The sequence below is a fragment of the Trachemys scripta genome, chromosome 3 (assembly GCF_013100865.1).
Source record: "Trachemys scripta elegans isolate TJP31775 chromosome 3, CAS_Tse_1.0, whole genome shotgun sequence".
In the NCBI taxonomy this organism is placed as follows: domain Eukaryota; kingdom Metazoa; phylum Chordata; order Testudines; family Emydidae; genus Trachemys; species Trachemys scripta.
This window is the reverse complement of record NC_048300.1, coordinates 23,908,808-23,919,554: the sequence shown is the minus strand read 5'-3', so window position 1 is coordinate 23,919,554 and position 10,747 is coordinate 23,908,808. Positions and strand designations below refer to the sequence as shown.

Sequence of the window (10,747 nt, the reverse complement as noted above, 5' to 3'; positions counted from 1 at the left end):
TAACTTTTTTTTTCTTCTTAATGTTTCATATACTAGTAGGTTCAGTGGGTATCCTCATAATATGTAATGTGATTAATTCTAACGACAAAAGATATTCATGCAGATAGGCTTTACAGCTAATGAGCAGGGTGCATAAAATATGCTCTGCCTTTTAATGAAGGTAATATTGTCATCTGACATTTTTGTGAATTCCTGTGGAACTTATTTTGCATTAATTTCTATTAATGCTGTTGGAATTGGTGAATTATCCACTTTTTGACTGAAATTTGAATGCTGGGATGGGAATTTGTTGTGTAGGTTGGATGTTTCTTTTACACCATTCTAAGATGTGCAAAAGGTAAATTATTCTTTTCATGTATTATTTTGAAGTCATACTAAATTATTCTATTAGTATTTGCCATTCTATTAATTTATTTTGGAATGATTACATGTGAATGGCTGCAAGAAATTAGCCTTCTGTAAGTTATTGTGTTTTGTTTTTCAGTGAAAATCACCCTTCACTCAATACAAGACAAAAAAACAAACAAAATAACACCATAAAGCCTCTTATCCTACCTCTGAATAGCAGGCTATTAAAGAGATCTGCATAGTATTTTTCTTTTACTTCTGTAGGTTGTTAATATACATAACACAGGCTTGATTATGCCCATAGCTCTGCAATGTGAAACTGCAGCACCTCTGGGGACACACATAGGGTGATCAGCTGTCCAGATTTTATAGGGACAGTCCTGATTTTGGAGGCTTTTTCTTATATAGGCACCTATTACTCCACACCCCTGTCCCGATTTTCCACACTTGCTATCTGGTCACCCTACACTAGGCACTATGTACACATATGACAGATCTGGAACACCTGGAGGCTGTGGGCACAGACTATTACTTCTTTCTGCAGGCTGGTAAGTGTGGGTTGGGGAAGGAGCCCTGACTTGCCTTCTCCCTCCCTTCTCCAACTAGTCTATGGCTCTTGGTACCTTCCAGTCTCTTCTGACAGAAGTCATCTTCACTTTCATATATTTTCTCTAGACTGCACCTTTGTCTGTGCACACACGCGAAGACCTAGATAAGAATAAGAATCTCCCTTACATTCTGAGGGTGTTACCTTGATTTTAAGACTGAGCATGCAGAAGTGAGCAAGCATTGTGTACCTACTACTCCTCTCTGAAGGGAAGAGCGCCCCTGCCCCCGCAGATCAGCTGGAGCAACTGAGCTGGTCTGGGGACTGTCAGAATTTCTGGTTGGTGTGGTCCAGTGGCAAAGGTACTTTCTCCATGCAACAAGAGGGAGCAAGTAGAGAATCATGCCTCTCAGGGTATGTCTACACTGCTAATTAAGATGTAATTATAGTGCAGGTAAGCATATATGCCTTACTCTACTGAGCATGAGTAACAACAGCAGTTAAGATATGGCAGCACAGGCTAGCCACCCCAGTACAAGCCCACTGTGGGTGACTGCTTGGTGGCAAGCACACGCTGAAGTTCATGCCACTGCATGTTCACTACTATTGTCACCTGCACCAGCTAGATTAAAGCTAGCACAGCTGGGCTTACTAGTACTACAATTATACCTTAATTGGTCATGTAGAGGTACCCCCTGAGGCACAGCTCCTTCCCTGCAGTTCTCCTGGGATGGCACATAGAATCATAGAATATCAGAGTTGGAAGGGACCTCAAGAGATCATCTAGTCCAACCCCCTGCTCAAAGCAGGACCAATTCCCAGCTAAATCATCCCAGCCAGGGCTTTGTCAAGCCGGGCCTTAAAAACCTCCAAGGAAGGAGACTCCACCACCTCCCTAGGTAACGCATTCCAGTGTTTCACCACCCTCCTAGTGAAATAGTTTTTCCTGATATCCAACCTGGACCTCCCCCACTGCAACTTGAGACCATTGCTCCTTGTTCTGTCATCTGCCAACACTGAGAACAGCCGAGCTCCATCCTCTTTGGAACCCCCCTTCAGGTAGTTGAAGGCTGCTATCAAATCCCCCCTCATTCTTCTCTTTTGGAGACTAAACAATCCCAGTTCCCTCAGTCTCTCCTCATAAGTCATGCGCTCCAGACCCCTAATCATTTTTGTTGCCCTCCACTGGACTCTTTCCAATTTTTCCACATCCTTCTTGTAGTGTGGGGCCCAAAACTGGACACAGTATTCCAGATGAGGCCTCACCAATGTCGAATAAAGGGGAACGATCATGTTCCTCGATCTGCTGGCAATGCCCCTACTTATACAGCCCAAAATGCCGTTCGCCTTCTTGGCAACAAGAGCACACTGTTGACTCATATCCAGCTTCTCGTCCACTGTGACCCCTAGGTCCTTTTCTGCAGAACTGCTACCTAGCCATTCGGTCCCTAGTCTGTAGCAGTGCATGGGATTCTTCCATCCTAAGTGCAGGACTCTGCACTTGTCCTTTTTGAACCTCATCAGGTTTTTTTTGGCCCAATCCTCTAATTTGTCTAGGTCCCTCTGTATCCGATCCCTACCCTCTAGTGTATCTACCACGCCTCCTAGTTTAGTGTCATCTGCAAACTTGCTGAGAGTGCAGTCCACACCATCCTCCAGATCATTAATAAAGATATTAAACAAAACCGGCCCCAGGACCGACCCTTGGGGCACTCCGCTTGAAACGGGCTGCCAACTAGACATGGAGCCATTGATCACTACCCGTTGAGCCCGACGATCTAGCCAGCTTTCTATCCACCTTACAGTCCATTCATCCAGCCCATACTTCTTTAACTTGGCGGCAAGAATACTGTGGGAGACCGTATCAAAAGCTTTGCTAAAGTCAAGGAATAACACATCCACTGCTTTCCCCTCATCCACAGAGCCAGTTATCTCATCATAGAAGATGCACCGGGCACCCCGGTGTATGGCCCCTTACTCAGGGTTTGTGGCAAAAGCTATACTCTAACCTAAAATTCTGCCTACAATCTAGCCCACGGAAGTTAGTGGGGATAGGATCAGGCCCCAAATGAACATTTTTTAATCCAACAAACTCCAGATGACGCTTTTATCCATTCTGCAGTTAATAGCTGAAATGATTTTCTCTTCATTGCTCTATTTAGGAGGCTACGATCAAGTAACAATTGCATAGTCCAATCTCATTGCTTTTCTCAGGCTGTGTATACATTTATCATGTAAACTGCAGGAAATTTTGGAAGGCAAATGTGCTATTGGTTTCACAGTTTTATCAATTTCATTATGATGTTTGCTCGTTCTATGGCTCATTCCATTCAGTACATTCCTCAATAAGCTCCTCTTTTATAAGAAGGTCTTCTATTCATGTTAAGCATCAGTTCTTTGTAAAAGCCTCATCCTCAATGGGATTGAATTCCTAAACCTGAGAAAGCACATCAATGGCGTAGAACTCTAGATCATCATCAGTTCAGTCATAAACAGGCAGAAAAATTCATTTTCTGTGAATCTGAATTTTGAAATCTCTGTAAGAGAACAAAGGCACCATTGTTTTTATTAAGTCCATTGACTTAAGGCAGTTTATTACAGCAACCCAGGTAGCCTTGCTGCTGTTAAGCTTCACACAATATCAGTGTTTCTATCAAAGCCTTTCATTTTCAGGGGTATTTAACCTGGTCATTAGAATCAGATGAAGGGTGAAAGTCAATTTATAGAACTAGGTGAGTTTCTAGAAGTAGATTTATATGTATTTGTGTTTTATCTTTATACTCACTGATCAAAACTTCAGCCTTTTTTCAGTTAAAATCAGGAAAAACGACATAACAACAACAACAACAAAACCCTGTGACTTTTCAAAATAAAAGGGCATGTTCCTGTACGCATTCCACAAGTCTGTCCATAGTAGGTAGGGAGTAATGCTAAAATTTTCAGCCTCAAGTGCACCTAAATGCATAAATGGTTTTGTACATGCCTGATGTAAGTTCCCTTCTCCCTTGATAAAAGCATATGTTGGGGACTTCCATGTTCCTAAAAAAGCATCTAAATGTCTGAAGATTAACCCATACGGACAGAGTCCTTCTGGCTCCATTCTCCCACCATTGCATTCAAACAACACCCATTGATTTCCATGATTGTATGCAGTGGTGGAAGAGTTGGGTCTTTGGTAATCTGTTTCTAAAAGAAGAAATGATTGGAGATACAAGTACAGTAGATATTTTCCAGGATCTCTTTTTGGGTTACTTTAAAAATAATGTTCTATAGTGTGCAGCTTTATATTATTTCTTCTGACTTTCCCAGATTCCAAGAGGAGGTGGTGTAAGAACAAAGCTCATTTTGGAACTGAAATCCTCTTTTTGTGAGACAAGAGAGGAAGGATCTGAGAAAATATCCAAAGATCATGAGGAAGTAAGACATATATTCTATGATTCTATGATACCATTATAGAAAAAAAGACTGGTCTTTCACATTATTTGAACTCTGATTTGGTATTTGATATATGTCAAAGTATATCTTGGAAAATTAAAAATAAATATGAACCTCTTTCTAAACACATTGGGGATGTCAGTTGAATTTGCCTTAATAATTATTACACTACCATTCTCTAACTCCTTGCTTTGAAAACTGTTTTGAGATAATCTGAGTCTGAATGTTACTGAATAGATCCAAATTTTATTTTATATCAAAGATATTAAAGCTGCTCATAACTGTTTTCTTGAATGAGATTTTCATTCAAAATGAAAATGTATGAATAAAACATGTTTAATAAAAACTAGAAACTGAAATCTGTTTTTTTATTGTAAGTGATGTCTGAAAACAATATTTTAACCAAAAATTGTTTGTTCAAATCAAAATATTTTCTGTTTCATCTTTCCTTTGAAAAACTAAAACATGTTTATGGGAAATGTTAATAAAAAATTCCCACTATAAATAATTTCTCTTTTCTGACCAGTAGTAAAGTTTATCCCATTGATAAGTGAGGACACAAACTAAAAACACCCTAATTCCAGCCACACTCAATTTTAATTCAGACCTGCAGGTAATCACAGAATATAAGAATTGGAAGGGACCTCAGGAGATCATCTAGTCCAACCCACTGCTTAAAGCAGGACCAATCCCCAGACAGAGTTTTGCCCCAGATCCCTAAATGGCCCCCTCAAGGTTTGAGTTTACAACCCTGGGGGTAATAGGGCAATGCTCAAACCACAGTGCTATCCCTCCCTCTCTTATATGCTACACATAATCTTGTCCTTAGACTGTAAACTTCTGGAATATAACAAAAATGCCTAGAAGCACTGGCCTATTGTATTCTCATGCTCAGATTTTCTACTGAGAATTCTCCAAAGTTCCTGAAGGAACACTGTAGTTATCTCATAGTTACAGCAAAAAATGTTACTTTGAGCACCTGTAAATGGCACAAAACCAGACTTAAGGCTTGATTTGGTAGCCATTACTTTTCATACTTAATCACATGAATGGCCCCATTGACTTCTTAATGGGTCTAAACAAATGAAGAGTTTGGTTCATTAGGCCAAGGCACAGATTAGACCTAGATACTGGGCTGACTCAGAGCTGTGCTCCGTGCAGTTCAGGAAGGAATGCGGCAAAGATTATTTAAGTCATCTCCTGATTCTGGGACTCATTCCCATGAAAAGGTTAGAACATCTGCTGCCCTGAAGCCAGGAATAGTTAGAATCGGGAGACACCCGAATCATGCTACCATTTTTTCCCTGGCTACACTCCTAGCACCCTGGGGGTGTGGAGGGTGGAGGGGACATGGCACAGGAGCTGTTATGGTGGCTCTATGTCGCACAGGAACACACCAGGAGTGAAACAAAGCATCAAAGAGTTAATAAACTAGTGGTTTTTTCCAGATAGTAAAAGGCTTTCCTATGTTAATACAAAATGGTGTTTTGGGGCCAGTCATGTGCAGAAATAGTGATTTTGCAAAATAGATTTTTTTTTTCTAATATGCTGCAAAAAAGTTTTCGTTGTTGCCCACCAGGGCCGGCTCTAGGATTTTTGCGGCCCAAAGCAAAAACAATTTTGGCCGCCCACCCCCCCTTATTTAATTACCCCACCCCCCAGCCCCGCCTCAACTCCGCCCCTTCCCCAAATCCCCAGCCCTGCCTCCTCCCCCCAGGCTCTCAAGCCTGGGAGGGAGGGAGGGAGAGAAGGAGGGAGGGAGGGGGAGAAGCGGCACCGCGCCGCAGCCACTCGGGATCTCCCCCTCCCTCCCAGGTTTGAAAGCCTGGGAGGGAGGGCGAGTAGCGGTGCGTGAATCAGCTGTTTCGCGCGCCGTGGCAGCAGCAGCGGAGGTGAGCTAGGGCAGCTGGGGTACATTTTTACGGGCGGCATTCTGGCGCCGGCCATGCCACCCCTAAAAATGTGCTGCCCCAAGCACCAGCTTGTTTTGCTGGTGCCTAGAGCCGGCCCTGTTGCCCACACATTACTTATATGGAGTGTTTTGAAATACATTGGCCCCAATTTTGAGACAGTGACTGGTGATTTTGGGTACCCCAAGTTTAGGCTCCCAGTTTGAGGACACACAAATGGGGCTGCTTTTCAGGGAGTGTGTGTTCAGGAATTTCAGGCCCGTGGAAGATGACTGAAGCTGGGCTCCCAAAAATGAAGGCATTTGATTTTAATAATAAATAATAGAAGCCAGTGATCATATATCTTATTTCCTGTGTTATCTGCCTTGAAAAGTGTCTTATATTTCTAAATTAGTGGGCATGTTTCTAATAATTTCTCTTTTCCATTAAATGGTTCTATAAATGACTTAATATTTTATAAAGTGTTTTAGGTAATTGACTGTTGTAATGTTGCCTGCAAAGCTGCTGCATATTACTTAGGACTTTGGTATGGACTGTAAGACAGAAGTTCCTAAATTTATCTTGGGCTCTTGATATGAAAATAGTAACAATTACTTTTAACAACAAACCGCCAAACCACATACTGTATATTTAAAAATTGAAACCTTGTCTGAAAATTTAGTAATGTACTGTACCACTCAACTAGTTCTTTGTAACGGTTCTCTACAGGACTTCACAGCTAGCAGAAGGTACAGAAGTAAGGATAATGGATAATCTCTATCAGTTGTAAGCATGGTAGCATTAGGGTTTATATTCTGTAGGCAATATGCTCACACAGGCCTGAACTGGTCTGAACATAACATAAGAATGGCCATACTGGGTTAGACCAAAGGTCCATCTAGCCCAGTATTCTGTCTTCTGACAGGCCAATGCCAGGTGCCCCAGAGGGAATGAACAGAACAGGTAATCATCAAGTGGTCCACCCCCTGTCACCCATTCCCAGTAGAGGTCAGTGGTACACATGAATTCTTACATGCTAGCACTTAGATCATAGGTTTCCAAACAATGATCTAGTGAACACTAGTTGCCTGTTGAGCACTTGAGGAGAGCTAACTAGTTGTACGGTGCTGACTCTCCTTTTTGTTTACAGCAGAAAGAAACGGAACAGCTAGGAGGGGCAGATGAAATGAAGAGCAAAGGTAAACAGCATCATTAATGCTTTCCAAAATGGACAAAACAAGTATCACTCTAAAACCAGTTAAAACTACATAAAGATTTTCCTAATATTGCATTTCCATGTCAGCAATTGCTGTGATTACCATGGCGATGTCAAACAATCCTGAATGTGAGGGAAGATGGTCCATATGATGGAGAGTGACTGGTGATGTGATCCCCAGCCAATCTGTATTACGGTATGATCCACACCATTGAATTTCAGACTCTCCCTGCTGCCCATTAGCTTCTGTGGAGACAGACATTCAAAGTCAGTGGCCTGCTGGTTCCAGTAGGGAAGAATCATTCAGTGTTCATGGCCCTTGATAGCTCTGTAACAGCTTAAAATATTTGAGAACACCCCTGGCTTTGACAGTGAAGGGATGAGAGCTACCTAAAGCCCTAATCCTACAAACAGTTCCAGGCATGTGGACCTCCACACCAGAACAGAGTCCTAGTGACTTCACTGGGGATTTGCCCATGCAGAGCATTTCTGAAGGCCTAAAACTACAGACAGGTCAGGCTGGAAGAATACCACAGACTTTTTCACTTTTTAAAATTCCTGGCATACATTCTATATACAACAGGTGACTGTATTTTCTGGCTCTTTAAATTCTGCATTATGTGCAAAACACCTTCCAATATTTTCAACTTAAATCACAACACAGTTAGCAAAACATCACTAAATTCAATTGTTTAGCAGATGGAATTTGATGTATCACTAATAAATCAAGAAATGTCTTTACACAGCTTCTAGATAATTAAATGTTGTTGTTTTTTTACAGGATCAAAACAGACCCACCATCCTGGAAGAAAACAGGCAGATGAGAACAGCAGAACAGTTCCTAAAAAAAATGATAAATGACAAACTTGCTTAAACCCTGCACTTGCAATTTACTTGAAGAAAATGTACAGGGAGTGAAAAGACAGGACATCTGTTTTATGTTAGTCCCACAGTGACCTGCTTATTTGTCTATAGGCATCTCCACCTGTTCCATTAATAGGCATGGATCTTGTAATATTCCCCCTTCATCCATTCTAAACTGGATGGAGCTCTCTGAAGCCAAGAGCTGCTGTCTCATAAAAGTCTCATTTAGCACAAACAAAGTAGTTTAGTGTGAAACTCTGCACCTTACCCCTGCCAAGGCCAATGGATGGAGCAGATTGGGGCCTTCTGGGGAGCCATTTCCTGGGAGAGCAGACAGCTTTGGGAACTGCCTAGGCAAGCAGCAGGGATGTGGTCACCTATGTCTTGATTTTTGCACACAGAAGCCCTGATTTATCCTTGGGATGGCCCCATGTTTGTAAGCAATAAAATTCACCAACCAAATAAATAAAAAGCAACATGTACCCAGCAAACAGTGCACTGGAGGAAGTGAAGGCTGCTCCTGCATAGGTGCAAGGGAACCCCACCTCACCCCTGGAACAATCCCACAGTGCAGCAGTCTGCACTCCTTGAAATAAGGGTTAGGTGCCTATTAGCATAGCAATAAGCACGGCATATCCTGGTGGTGGAAGGTCTGGGTTGGGGGCCTGGTCTTCAGCGTGCTGGCAAGTGCCAAGAAAAGCAGTTCTGTGGGGGATACAAACTAGCCCTCTGAAGATGTGTAACAAATGTCCTTGTTGGGTGCACAACCTAGAGTGCCCTTGGAGATTTTGGCCCAGATTCTCAAAGGCATTTTAAGTACCTAACATTGATCTGGGTCCTTGTGCCTTAACTTTAGGGAGGGGGTTGACTGCATGAGGGATGAAGCAACACGCCCTCAGAAAGCTCCCAGCAGCATGATACTCTTAATGTATTTCTGTGCATGTTTGATATTTACAATACGCTGGTTGTCCCAAAACATATTATAACAGAAAGAAAATTGATTTTTCCAGTCCTTTAATTTCATAAAGTAAATAGAAAAAGAATTGCATTGTCAGTGCTTTGCACTTTCAGTGCAGTAAGCACAATGAAGTTGAAATCCTGGACCCAGACCACAGGATAATTGGGTTTCAAAACTCAGGTGACTACAGTGAAAACTCTGGGCCAAATGTACTTGGCCTGCCAAGAAGCCTGTGGGAATTGAAAAAATGCTAATAAATAAATAAATGGTGCAGTCATCTGCTAAGTCAGGCCAGCACAGGGAAGGGGCTTGTGTACAGGCTGAGGAAGCAGAGCCATGTCCTTGAAATTCTGCAAAGACTGCAGATCCATGGCCAAAATCCCCCCAGTCTCAGGGCATCTGTACAGTGTGATGGCCTTACAGCCCTGGCTTATTTCAAGGATTGTTCCTTGAAAGTTCATGTAAGTGTTGACAATTGTGCATGGTCTGTAGCACATAGAGCACTATTCTATTGAGGTTCTTATATTGTGCCCATCACTATGGTATCTGAACTACTTGAGTAGGACTCCACTTACATCTGCTGCAGGGGAAGAAGTCCCCCTGACCCAACCCTTTTAAATGTAAAATTAGTCTTTAAGTTTGGGGCAGTGAGGAAGGCTGTGGTGGTAAGACTGGGGCTTTTTAGGGGCGGGGGGGGGAGAGGAAGAAAATATTTCATCTGCCATCTTGACAACCCTAAAGCCTGCCCTGATTGCCTATAAGAAGCACTGAAAGCCCCAGACTTCTGTAGGTAGGTAGGTACCACAATGGAGGGATAATGGATGTCCAAGAAGCAGCAGACTTACCAAGGAAGAGAGTGAGATTGAAAGTGTGAATTAATTGGCTGGAGAACAGGGAAACAGGACAAATGCTAACTCAGTGCAGATAGATGGACAACAGCCCAGAAAGAGGGAAGAGCCAGTGAAGCTAACAGCATCTGAAGCAGCAGCATTGTGAGAGTCCATTTCTGAAATGCCTGAGGGTCCCATGTGTGCATCCCATCCCCTAGCTATGAAAGCTACTGCCACTGCTTTGGCACAAGACTCATCTCTTGCATATACACATATAACAAGTTCAAATTCCCCCAGGAATTCCATCACTTGAACTAACAGAGATAGAAAAAAATTGGAGAAATTATTATGCAGCACTTCCCATGCACAAGCAGCATCAACAGTACAAACCAGGCTCTTATACCTGGGCTCCCATATGCACAACTGTGAAGGTGGGCAGCTGGCCAGGAACAGAAACACATAGTGAAAGGATAGACTAATTAACATGACACCCCCAACAACTGCATGCCCTACATTAACAGAATTCTTATGACTGCAAAATCAACCACTCAAAAGTTATGATATATCAGAATTAAGGTTGCCTGTGCGATATTGGTACCTAATTAATATTTTGTTTTCTCCTTGCTATTCAGTATGTAACCCTAGGACTTATTTACTGCA

At 42.3% G+C, this 10,747-nt stretch overlaps 1 long non-coding RNA gene across 1 annotated transcript; it reads left to right on the top strand.

The window, feature by feature from the left end:
- Positions 1 to 4,241: 4,241 nt before the first annotated feature.
- On the top strand, positions 4,242 to 9,918 carry LOC117875599. Its single transcript, XR_004645300.1, has 4 exons — positions 4,242 to 4,312; positions 7,370 to 7,418; positions 7,523 to 7,631; positions 8,217 to 9,918. It is a non-coding gene; the product is annotated as an uncharacterized LOC117875599 (long non-coding RNA).
- The last annotated feature ends 829 nt before the right edge of the window (positions 9,919 to 10,747 follow it).